The following is a 12,453-nucleotide window of genomic DNA, read 5'->3' as shown; positions in this document are numbered from 1 at the left end:
GCCCTTTGTTCTTGTGCTGAAAATATGTTCTTATGCTAAAAAAAAAAAAAAAAAAAAATTCTTGTGCTTTTGCGTTCTAAGGACACACAGATGGCAATACAGTAATAAAATAGACTTAATGTGTTACTTTAAATGACAGAAATGTAACAAAATTATGTAAATTTCTTATTTGATAATTTATTCTTTCCCCATAGAATCTAATTTTCTGATCTCTAAGTAAACCACTCTGTCTTCTGAATCTGTTTATTAGCCCTTTGTTAGAGATTTCATTTAATTTGATTTTATTACAGCAATTCATACTTCACTACTTAGAGAGAATGCATGTGATGTGTTTAATTATCATTGGCAGTAACTGGGTTATAGGATACTTGAGTTCTGTAAAACTGCCCTTTGTTCTCCTGTCTTAAGCCAGGGCTTCGTTCCCAGGGAGAGAGGGGGATTTTTGTGCACCGAGTTCATCTTCTGATAGGTAGTCAGGACTAGAAGGCTTTCTGTATTTGGGAAGCATTCCCGGGTCCCTCTTTTTTAGATTTGACTTTTGAGTCTGGTGAGATTTGAATGTGTCTGTGATGACTCTGCTGTAAAGGAGTGAATAGTGTATTTTTTATATCCTTTGTTTATGCAGAAACAGACATACCGATTCATGAACACTGTTAGGGGATGGGACAGTGTTTAGTACATATGGTAAAAAGTGCACATTTGTGAAATGACCACAGAACCCAGCATTCAAGGCTGCCTTATTGCAAGACAGAAGAGCTACAAGGATATCTAACAAAGGCATCTTCAGGTTTCTTTTAGGATTGGAGAAACAAGCAGTGGAAGGGCAGAAAAACTACATAGTCTGTTCTCCATACAGTGTACATTTGCTCCAGAAGTCAGGTTTCTTTTGTTTCCTGTTGTGGCTGTATTTGAAAACGCACAGGAGACAAAATTCAAGGAGTCTGCAATGAGAAGGCATTTCAATGTTAAAACTGTCTACTTCCCAGGAAATTGTCAAACTTACTAGAGTCAAAGCATGGGGCGGGGTTTGGCTCATGAGTGGAGTAGGTCTACTATTATATTTCTCAAACTCTAGGTCTGGCTTGGGGAGGACCAGTTTTCACCTAATTTTCCAGGTCTAACAAGCTCATTTCTAGCCTTTTTTCATCTGTAACATTTTTGTGGACATGATCAGGAAAGAGCTAAGAAAGTGAATGTTACTTTTATTGCCTCACCAGGACTCACACTTAGGAATTTGAGGGCGAGGAGGGAGGGAGGAGTCATCACTGCTGCATTCTGTGGAATAGCATTTAATTCTGTTTCAAATCTGTGCCTTAAAGTACGCTATACATTTAGAGGCACTCCTCAGCTCTGTGAAGCTGCAGGTTATTTCCCAGGGCTTAGAGACAGAATACTGTTTTTATGAACTTACTTAATCTTATGAAGCTGTGTAGTCACTGAGAAAAGTGCTCCTCAGTATTACTTTATGTTCTTTCTCTACTGTTGTGTTTCTGTCACTCATTTTTTGGCTTGGGTTAGAATGAACCATGGGCAGGGACACCTTCCACTGGATCAGGTTACTCAGAGCACCATCCAGCCTTGGGGCATCCACAGCTTTCTTGGGTAACCTGTTCCAGTGTCTCACCACCTCTTTCCCTCTATGTGCATTTCCCTACAGCAGTTCTCATAAATACACACTACCCATTTCCCTCCCACTCCCTTTTCTCTCTTTTAAAGTAGTCAGCAATTAAATTGCTACAATTATATTACTTCGCTACTAATTATTGTTTCATATTCTTAATGTTTTATAAGCTCCTCTGGCTGTGCCCTTAATATGGGGCTGGTGTTGGCCCCAGGGGTAGATACAGTAACTCAGAAGCTTAGCACAAATAATTTCCAGAGTTCTCCAGACATGTTTACTTCTATGGCTACAGGAGTTTAGGCTTCTCAGAATGTGTTTGCACTTGGAAAGAATCTGAAAGTCTTAGAGAGATTTTATTACTTTTATATACATTTTAAGGCATTTACTTGGTTGTTTTCTGTAGGGGGAGGATCTGGTTTAGGATTGGAGACATTAGGATCAGGTTGAAAATCAAAAACTTCATAAAGCCCAGTTCTTTGATGGTAATAGCATCTCTTTTTTTGCCTGGAAAACTTTCTGTCAGGTTCTCTGGTTTTGCAGGTATGGGCTGAAGAGTGTGGGTTGTTTTTCCTCCAGATAAGTGCTGTGGCCCTATTGCCGTAGAAGGTAAGATTCATGTGCCATCTCAGTTGTGAGACTGATCGAACTTGAGTAGTTTGCTGCTGTTTTTGTTTTTGTCTTTCATAATTCAAACCACCAGAGGGCACTGAGTATTTTTGGTTACTCTAGGTAAGTATTTAAGGGTGAGAATTCACTAAGTTGTTGTACTCCGAAACACTATTAGATACGGAATTTCTCTGCTGATGATTCATGAAATGCAATAAATCTTTTATGGATTTGGGGCGGCTTAAGAGACTGGCTGGGGTCATTCCATTTTACAGAAATAATACTTGCAACTAAAATCTTGAAATTACAGATTTACGTACGATGCTTTGTCACCTGTGGCGAGTAAGCAGTGTTGCCCCCTGGACTCCGCTCTGGGAAGAATGGAGTGCTCCCCTGTTCACGAGCGAACATTAAATGTGACACGTTCTTGCAGACGCCATGTACTTGCAAGACCTCCCTCTCCTTGCCCAAGGGCGTTCTCCAGAGGCTTCTCGAGCTCGGGCGCTGTAGTGCGGGCGGGAGGCACACGGGGGCAGCTGGGGACTGATGCATTCTGCGGCAGCGACAGGGGGTTAGCGCTCGTCCCTGACTCCCCGCTTTGAGAGGCTGCGCGCTTATCGTCGCCCTCGCTAGCTGCGTCTGCCGCGGTGGTGTGAGCTCTGCCCTGTGCCCCGCCCGGGTGTGCTGCGTTAGTCCTTCTTAGCATTCACAGTGGTCTGTCCCCCACAGGGTGGGGACAGCCCTCTGGTATGAAGGGAGGGATTGTACCGGCTAAGGCTTATGTTGCCTCATCTGAGAAAGAGTGAAGTCTCCCCGGAGTGTGCTTCTGCAGTGGCATGATAGTGGCCAGCCACAGCCGCTTTCGTAGCTGCTGATCAGTGACAGTTTGTTTCACACCGTAATCTGATTCATATTTAGCGTGAAATGTGTTTGTGTAAAAACATGTCAGACGTGATTCAGCACCCTGGGCGAGGGAGGGAGGTGTAATCCCATATGAGTAGTTATTTGGTTTATGAAACACTGTTTTCTTACACATACAAATAATGATGATTGAAGTATGTCTGAAGTGACAATCGGCAGGAAGGTGTACATTGTTACACCCAAGCTTCTGCCATTTGCTTTTTAACCTTGCTTTTTAATTTATCTGTAGCTAAGCAGTACAAGGAAGCTGAAGGTCTGCTTCATTTTCTTGAAAAACTCTTCATGAAAGAAAATGTGCCTTGTTTGCTCCTCTGCAAGCAGTTGGAACACTTGTATCTGGTGTAATTTTCACTTTTTTATGTTACATACCACATGACACTCGCTAGATTTGTAAACACTGGAGCTTCCTAACTTTAAATATTTAGGTGTTCGACTTGTAACATTCTGGTTTGATCGAGGGTCTGTTATCTTGCAGGTTTATCTGAGAATTCTTATCTTCATTGCTGCTTTTGCCTCATCAGCCAAGGAGATAACACTGCAACAGTATCTCTATTTGGGAGATTAACTGAAAAAGTGAACCTAATTTGTGCAAGATAGTGCAGGAAGCTTGAGGCGGGGCAAGGGACAATCCACTATCTGAGAGTAATAGACCATCTAAGTGTCCTCCTGCTCTTTTCACATTTGAACTATAAGCACTGCTGTGAGTGGGATACATAATGTTCTGCAAACCAGCACTTTTCATGTTATGTAATGAATCCATATCACTTGAAGATGACACTGAAACTTGGGATCAGACAAGTTCCGCACCAATGTCAATGAGCGGTCATGAATCACCATTGTTTGCTGAGCAGTATACAGATGGCAAAGTATCTCTGTTGCCTTACAGGTTAACAAAACTATTCAAATATGAAGCTACCAACCAAAAATTCTAAAAAGTCACTATATATATATATGGAGCTAATTTTACTTGGGTTTATGATTCTCTGTAGTTAGCTGAAGTTGCATTTTGCCATCAAGTTCCTTTGGCTCTTAAAGTGCTCATTTGCACTCCTCCACTCATTTTTTCCAATCTCGCTTGCCCCCATTACTGTTGCTTCCCAGATTATTACAAAGCTTTGTAGCTTTACAAGGAACAGTAAAACAGGTGATGCTTCCCATCTGCATTGGATGATGCCTGATGAATGTTCCTTCTTCTGCAGTGAGGCAGGGGAAAAGCACTGCAGTATCTTTATTGCTGTCCTGTGGAAGAGCCCACAGGCAACAGTGCCACTAGGAAGGCATGATGACACAGTGCTTGTCCCAGAGAACATGCAGTCTGCTCTGGGATGCTCTCCATCACTCTGGTGCTTGCAAAGTGAGCTCAGCAGGAGATCCAGGCAGTCACTGCAATAGATCTGCAGCAAGCTCCACAACAATCTCTCATGTCTTTCATTTTCCTTGTTTCTCTTAGCAGCACAAGAGCATGAGAGTCTGTGGGGACAGAAATGTAATTGACTGGCAAAAGCTCAGATTTTGCAGGTGTTTCTTATAGTTACTCAGGGCTCATTAGATATCTTAGCGCTCATAAAAGTTGTGGTACACATTCAAGGCAAAGAATTGCAGGAAAGGAAAGAGCAATCGACCAGTTAAAGACCTGCTCCTTCTTTGCATTTAGTGCTTTTATTTTTCTTCAGACTAAGAGCTTGCAATCAGATTGGTGCTCTGCTTGTGGATCAAAATGTTAATGGAAATAACATTCCTGAATTCCACATGCATTATTTTGGCTGTCATATGTTAAGGAAACTTCTCAGCCTGACTATTCACAAGACTCAGGCATCTCAATCTGCAGCTTGCAAGCTGAGCTACCTCGACCGGGTGCATTCCTCAATGTATATGCCCTGGTAGCTGTGGAACAAAGGCATAATCTAAGACTGCCATTCTTTTTGTTCTTCTGAAAATGCAAACTGTCTATTCAAATAAGTTGCACTACTCTTTACGAATTCATCTCTCGTAGTACTCAGTTATTTCTTACTATGGGCCTCAGTCTTGGAAGTATGATACAGCTGTATTCATCTGGTAAGAAAAATGCAAGGAGTCCTGTAGGAAAGCCCTGAAGAAAAATAAGGGGTAGGTATATTGCCTGAAGGCAGATAGTATATCAGTAATAAGGCAAGATGTTTGTCATTGTAAAGAGCATGGTCACAAAAATAGATAAAGTCTGTTGAAAAGATCTCCCATGGTTAGACAGAAAAAAACTTCCTGGAGATTACCCCTATGTGAATTACTTTCTTCTTAACACGTATTAAAAAGCCCATTTAGGTACTTACTGGGTAAGTACACTGAATTTTCTGCCAAGAGCTTCTATCTTAAAAGTCCTGATGTTCTGTTACTAGCATATTATTTATTTTTCCATTGCATCTTGTTTTATTTTGCCAGATGACCGGTTGAGGTGTCAAAACTTGGAGTTTTTTAATTAAACAGCAGTGTGTGTTAGCATATAACAATTGTGCCTTCTCTCTTAGGCATCACTATATGATAATTCCCACACCGGTTAATATTTTCCTTAGGTAACTCACTTTTTAGGCAGTCCTGAAAGTATCAGTGGTCATGACACAGAGGTTCATACAGCTCTTCATCCCTCTATCTACTATTGACAAGAATTCGGTGTGAGGTCCTTGTAGTGGTTTATACGTCTTAGAAGTGGGGATGGGGAACAGAGAGCAATTGTAGTGATTATTTCCATTTAAAGGGCAGGAGAAAAGCAGTGTTAGACTTTCTTTCAACATGAAGTAGTAAGACCAAAACTGTGCTATTTCTGTTGAGTTCACTATCTACAGAAAACCCCTGTAAGGTACTATAATAGAGAAAAATTGGATACAGTTTTTAAATTTTGATCAGAGTGTATTTTTTAAGCAAGCATTATCATCATCACCATTCCTATTTACATGCTTTCGCACACATCACAGAGTAGTTTTGGTATGTACAAATTGAATTCCTTTGTTTTGAAACTAAGCCAGAATACGTTCTTCAGATCCCTGCCTAGTGCAGTCCAGTTGTTACCACTAATGTCCAGCCCTTGGGATCAAATCAGAGCCAGACTAAAGCAGAACCCTTGGAGATTTGTACAGTATAGATGCCAGGTTCTTACCACCAGATGTTTCAATGTATGGATCTGTTCCATGTGGTTTGAAGTAATGGTTACTGTGGATAGGGCCAGTTTGACTCAAGGAGCCTTCAAAAGCACTGCTATCATTGTGTCAGGGACCGGAGTTGTGTCTAATGCCCCGCCATATTTGGTCCACTGTTGTGCACATTGACAAGATAAGACAATGAAGAAAAGACAACGAAGAAAACCTTATTGTTTAACTGGTGGGAACTTGACCCTTAAGAGAAACAATGTATTTGGTCAATTGATGGGACCTTAACCTGTGAAAGAAGAACAATTCACAATGGAACTGTTGTTAACGTGAAGGTGGTATCATGAGCCATTGTGGCCTCATCTCACGCTCTGGCCAAGTGTGAGATGTCGTTGTAACTGGAAAAATTCCACTCCAAGGGGAGGAGATATGAGGTGTGGTTCTGGGGTGGAGGGGCTGAAAAGGACAAGATGCACACCATTTCAATCCAGGGGACTCCTTGAAGGTGCAGTGCTTGCCTGCCCCTCCCACCGGAGCACCATGCTCCATCTTCTTCTCCTGCTCAGCGGCTTTTCAAAAAATCCAGGGGTTGGTATGTATTATTAGCTACTGCATCTAATAAAAACAAATCTGCTTTGCAATCATATTTGGGTTTCAGATATTTTGTGCACAGGCATTCTCCAGAACTCATAACATTAAAGGCAATGAGGATGGGATGCCCAGAGCACAGAAACTGAGGCAAAGAAAGGACAGGGCTTGGGCAGTGGTCACGTGGTTGCACCAATAGAAATGCATAGCTGCACTGAGAGACACTGTTCCATGGGCATATGGGAGGTCAAAACTTAGGCTGGGTTGCACCCAGTTGTGTGCAAACTTAGTAATGTTTTTTTTTGTGTCCAAAGCATTATCACTGTCATGCGCTTGTTGTTGCATGGTGTATTGTAAACATCGCTCAAGGACATTTCAGATTCCATTAGCAAGAGCTCTTAGTTCTTTACATTTGTGGTGTCTCTGGACAATACTGCTAGAACAGAGTTATTGCCCCCACTATTTTTGTTGTCATTATCATGTCCTTATGCGAGTGCATTGGTAAAGATGTTTCATCAAAAGGAGCCTCAGGTCATGGCTCCACCAGTGGAACAACCAGGGTGGACCCCAGAACCATGGAGTGCATTGTGGGACAAGATAGAAACTTGTACATGTATTGAGCCCAACCCTTGGAAGGCTAAAGATCCCATGGGAGTGTTGAAATATTGGGGAAAGTTTGTGCAAACTACCCAAAAATGCTCTACAGAGCAGCTGTTTCATGCTGGACACGTGGCTGAATGGCTCTGTTATTTGCATACAAAGTTGCAGTTGAAAGGAAAAAAAAGCTCGAAAAAACAGTCAAACAAGACAAGGACATATAACAACTGAGGGCCAATATAATGTTGCAAAGGCAAGTGATTGCTGCACTGCAATCTGAGATCTCAGCAAGTTAGGCCTGTAAGTAAGGTTAAGCTTTAAATTATAAGTTAGTTTAAATGCTGTTAAACATGTTTCCTCTGTTAAATGGTTATAGATAAGGTATAATTTAAGTTTAAATTAAGTTAGGCATAAGTTAAGTGTTGATCCTTTGTTAAATTTTTAAGTTTAAAGTATAAGTACTGTTGAGTGATATTAAGCTTTTAAGCAGTATTCCTTTTTGTCCTTGCCTCACTGTACTTTTGTCACACTCATACAGAGATAGTTCCTTGTTCAATTCTGTTTTGATTTGGCTTTTATTTGGCTTTGTTGTTGCTTGTTTTAACTTGGGGTGCCTTAACTGTTCTGTGAGTAGTAGAGTGAATCTTGTCAACGAATTTTGTTGTGCTGTCACTTAATATTAAACCTAGTTTCTGCTGATACCCTTGCTGTTGATTTTTTAAGCAATCTCTAACTCTTGTTCATAACCTTGGACGCTGGAGATAGAAAGAAATTCTTGGTGCTAAGCCCAAATTTCTTTTAAAGAGAATGCATTTAAAACTAATGCACAGGATATCAATTTGCTAGCCATGGCTACTCAGGGATGTAGTATTAAATACCCCACAGAAAATATTTAACCAGGGTCTGAGTGTCCGTGGTACACCTTGTGAGATTGTATACAGTAAATGAAGGAGGGAGGAATGAAAGCAGCAATTTTTACTGGGGGCACTGAGACTCTAATGAAAAATCCCCGTTTGTTACCATGAGAAATAGACTGATTAAGACTGCTCCCCCAGCATATAAAAATGTGATAATGACCCTTTTGATTTATGAAACAGGAAATCCTCTGGATGAGATAATTTAAAAAATACTGCAGCTAGGTATTCTTGGGGAGTGGAACCCCCAGGGAAGTGCTGGGAATCAAAAAAACCCTACCAGTTGGGCTTTTGACACCCTGCAGTGTCAGAATTAAGATTCCAGACAGAGATGCAGAAATCTGAGCAACTCTTCATGATTTGTTACAGGCAAGTGTTTTTTATATTTTGCTTTCAACCCTGCATTAGTAGCCAGTGGATTTGTAGTGTTAAATTCTGCATACACACAGCATGAGAGCAGCCTTACAAGTTACTACTTTTCATGTATTTTTCCAATCGAAGTTTATCATGTAACTTGTCTTTTGGAGTGGAGGTTTCATTATATGAATCTTAAAGTATGTGCTGCAAGTTCTGAAGTATGACAGAAAAGCGTGTGAGGTTTTTTGCAACGGTGTTGGAGAACTACACTGAGCAGAACCTGCAGATGCAGGCCGGTCTGTGCCATTTTTTGGGAAGGGTTGGTAGTGGGCTGTCCACAGAGCTGCTCTCGTGCTTTGATGTGAGCAGAGCTAGCTGATTTCCTTCAAAGGAAAACTGGGGAGCAAGGTAGCTAGGTGGCCTCTGCCTGGGAGATTGTCAAGGAGCATGAGTCCTCTGTTAAATGGTTACAGTTAAGGTATAATTTCAGTTAGGCATAAGTTAAGTGTTGTTCACAATGTGAACATGTCCACTGAGGTCCTGGTGTGATGTAGTTCATCTCCTGAAAGATATGATGTCATACTGGGGTACTGTGGGATACAGAGCCGAATACCCAGCTCCTATAGCAGTTTTCTGGAGGTTTTAGTGCTTCTAATGTAAATCCACAAGTTTGATCTCGTCTGAAAATTATGACCTTTGCTGTTTTCATAGCCTCAATCGTAAGCCTATCCCCAAGGAAAATAAGGCTTAGAGCAGTACAAGAAACTTAAAAAACCAGTTTCTGTTGGTTGATCTAGCATTTTAATAATATTACTTTACTTACAGTTGTCACTTTAAGTAATTTTCATAGTCTTTCTATTTTTATGATTTGTAATATTATACTAAACTGTCTTCACTATTGATTTAACCCAAAACTCAGTTCATATTTCTCACCATTGTTGAATAAAACTATTGTTCTGGAAGTTATCTTTCCTCTTCTTCTCAGTGTATGCCAATGTTGAAACAACACTCCCTATTGTCCCTACTGACTAATTTGCTTATCATTGTGGGATGGTTTTGGCACATATGGGCTGGATGCCTTTGGATAAAACTAAAATCCTCCAGATTAAAAGCTTCTTTGTGTAGAGAAAGGATGAGAAAAGCAGAGACATTTTCAGATGTATATGGTTTGTTTTTAAAATTGATTTTATCTTTGTTTCAGAGTTCTTGTGTAGTTGCACTGTTTTAAACAATAGGAAAATTAGGATCCACTCACTTTAGGAATTAGGAACACCACTCATATACTTCCCAGTGGAACTATTGGCTCAGTTTTCTTTTGGATTATGCCCTCCCTATCTATTCAAGGTCCTGTGCAGTTTCACTTTTCAGGTGCAAAGGTATGGTATCAACTCCCCATGAAACCTGGTTCTATGGCTGCTGAGGTGATAGCAGCAGAAGCAAAGCAGGTTACTATCACCATTCCAGGGAACAGCACTGGCCCTGAGTACCTGCTAAACACTCATGTCAGTGGGAGTAACAGGTGGGAGTGGAAGAAGGTGTGGGGAGGTGACTTTTCTTCTGTTTATGTTTAACAGGGTACCTCAGACTCATACCCCCCCTGGAAAAAACATCTGGGTGACTCTGGCTAAGGCGACCAGACCCTACGATGCCTTAGCACTGCTGTGCTCAGAACGCATTCATGATGTGTCTGATCCGTGTCCCTCTCACCACCCATGAGCTAGAACATTTATGTAACGGCACCCTGCCTCTGTGGCCCGTCTGTCCACTAGATTCTGGCAAAAACTGTCCCACCTCGGGAAATCCCCTGCTTTACCCATAAAGGAATTGTGGATTTTAGGAACCTTGAATGCAGATAGTTGTACCATCTTTAAATTTATTAGCACAAGAAATAATCTTATAACTTCATGGGTCAATGCCACAATACCATGGCATTAAAATACTTCATGCTGGTATAATTCAACTGCAGCACAGATAACTCTGAGTTTTAGTACATATATGCAACTCCCACAATTTTAATCTGCAGGGACCGAGCCTAGTCCAGAGTGCCAATGGCAATTAAAGGTAGTTCATGCACTTTAAGAAAACAAACCCTCTTATCTCCAAATATAACTACTTCAGTATGGACCTAACGAAACCAAACTCACCACCGTCATACTTAGAGCACACATGCTTTTACTCCTGGCTACAGCTAAATTCTAGAACACTACCAAGACAGTCACTGCCTCTTCAGTGGCTCCTGGTTGCAAGTGCATGAGCTTCATGAGCCTGAATAGAGTGGGTTGTTGGGTAGCAAAGTTTAGCAATACTACCAGCACGGCTATATCAGATTTGCTAATTGATATAGACAGCATTAAAAAAATCGAGCTGCCTTTATTTTTTAGCTTTTAACACAAGATCATGGGTGCGAAGATTTTGATAAGTAATGCTGTATAAACTTAAGTGACCATTCTAACTCTGTCCATGCACAACTACAGGAATTAAGGCACTTACTCAACAACTTGTAGAAAACACCAGTTGGAATCCATTTGCTGGAGGGACATGGGTTTGGAATTGGTTGAAAAAGGGATTAGTAGCTTTTGCTTTAATTATTGGGTTTCTATGTATTATTTGTTGTATTTCTAATTTCGTATCATTGGACTGATCTTTAGTGGATAGCATATTGCATTGTACTGTTGTTTATATGGTGTAATATTGAGATGTTCCAACCGCGAATCATGCGGTCGCATGTGTAAGGGACCAAAGTTGTGTCTAAGGCCCTGCCATATTTGGTCCGTTGCTGGGCACATCGACCAGATAATGAAGAAAAGACAACGAAGAAAACCTTATTGTTTAGCTGGTGGGAACTTGACCCTTAAGAGAAACAATATGTTGAGAACTTAACCTGTGAAAGAAGAACAATACACAATGGAGCTGTTGTTAACATGGAGGTGGTATCATGAGCCATTGTGGCCTCATCTCACGCTCTGGCCAAGTGTGAGATGTCGTTGTAACTGGAAAAATTCCACTCCAAGGGGAGGAGATATGAGGTGTGGTTCTGGGGTGGAGGGGCTGAAAAGGACAAGATGCACGCCATTTCAATCCAGGGGACTCCTTGAAGGTGCAGTGCTTGCCTGCCCCTCCCACCTGAGCACCATGCTCCATCTTCTTCTCCTGCTCAGCGGCTTTTCAAAAAATCCAGGGGTTGGTATGTATAATTAGCTACTGCATCTAATAAAAACAAATCTGCTTTGCAATCACATTTGGGTTTCAGATATTTTGTGCATGGGCATCCTCCAGAACCCATACCAATCATCTCTTAGCAGCTGGAGATGACATTAAGGGCTGCTGAACCTGCAGAAGCAATCTTGACAAGAGAGCTTTTTGACCTATCTATTTATTATTGGTGAGTAGGGGATTATAATATTTAGTTGCATTCATAGAAAAAGACCATACCATTATAAGAACAATAATATTTACAACTGCTACTTCTCAATGCATCAGCAATGAAACAAGTACGGATCTGAGCAGCTATATTTGTAGGCTTAGGTGTCCTCATTATATAGGATCTTTCTTTCTTATCGGCTCTGATACTTAAAATAGAATGCAACGTAATTAATTTTGATAAAATAATTTTGTGAGTCTGAATTTACAATAAAAAATCTAAATGCCATTCTTAATTTTTGTGTTGGTCTATAGAAGTAGTTGGTCTGTCAAACTAAAAGTTTAGCAAAGCCTGACAATACAATTACCACAA

The sequence above is a fragment of the Hirundo rustica genome, chromosome 1, assembly GCF_015227805.2.
Source record: "Hirundo rustica isolate bHirRus1 chromosome 1, bHirRus1.pri.v3, whole genome shotgun sequence".
In the NCBI taxonomy this organism is placed as follows: Eukaryota; Metazoa; Chordata; class Aves; order Passeriformes; family Hirundinidae; genus Hirundo; species Hirundo rustica.
Note: the sequence above shows the minus strand (reverse complement) of the source record.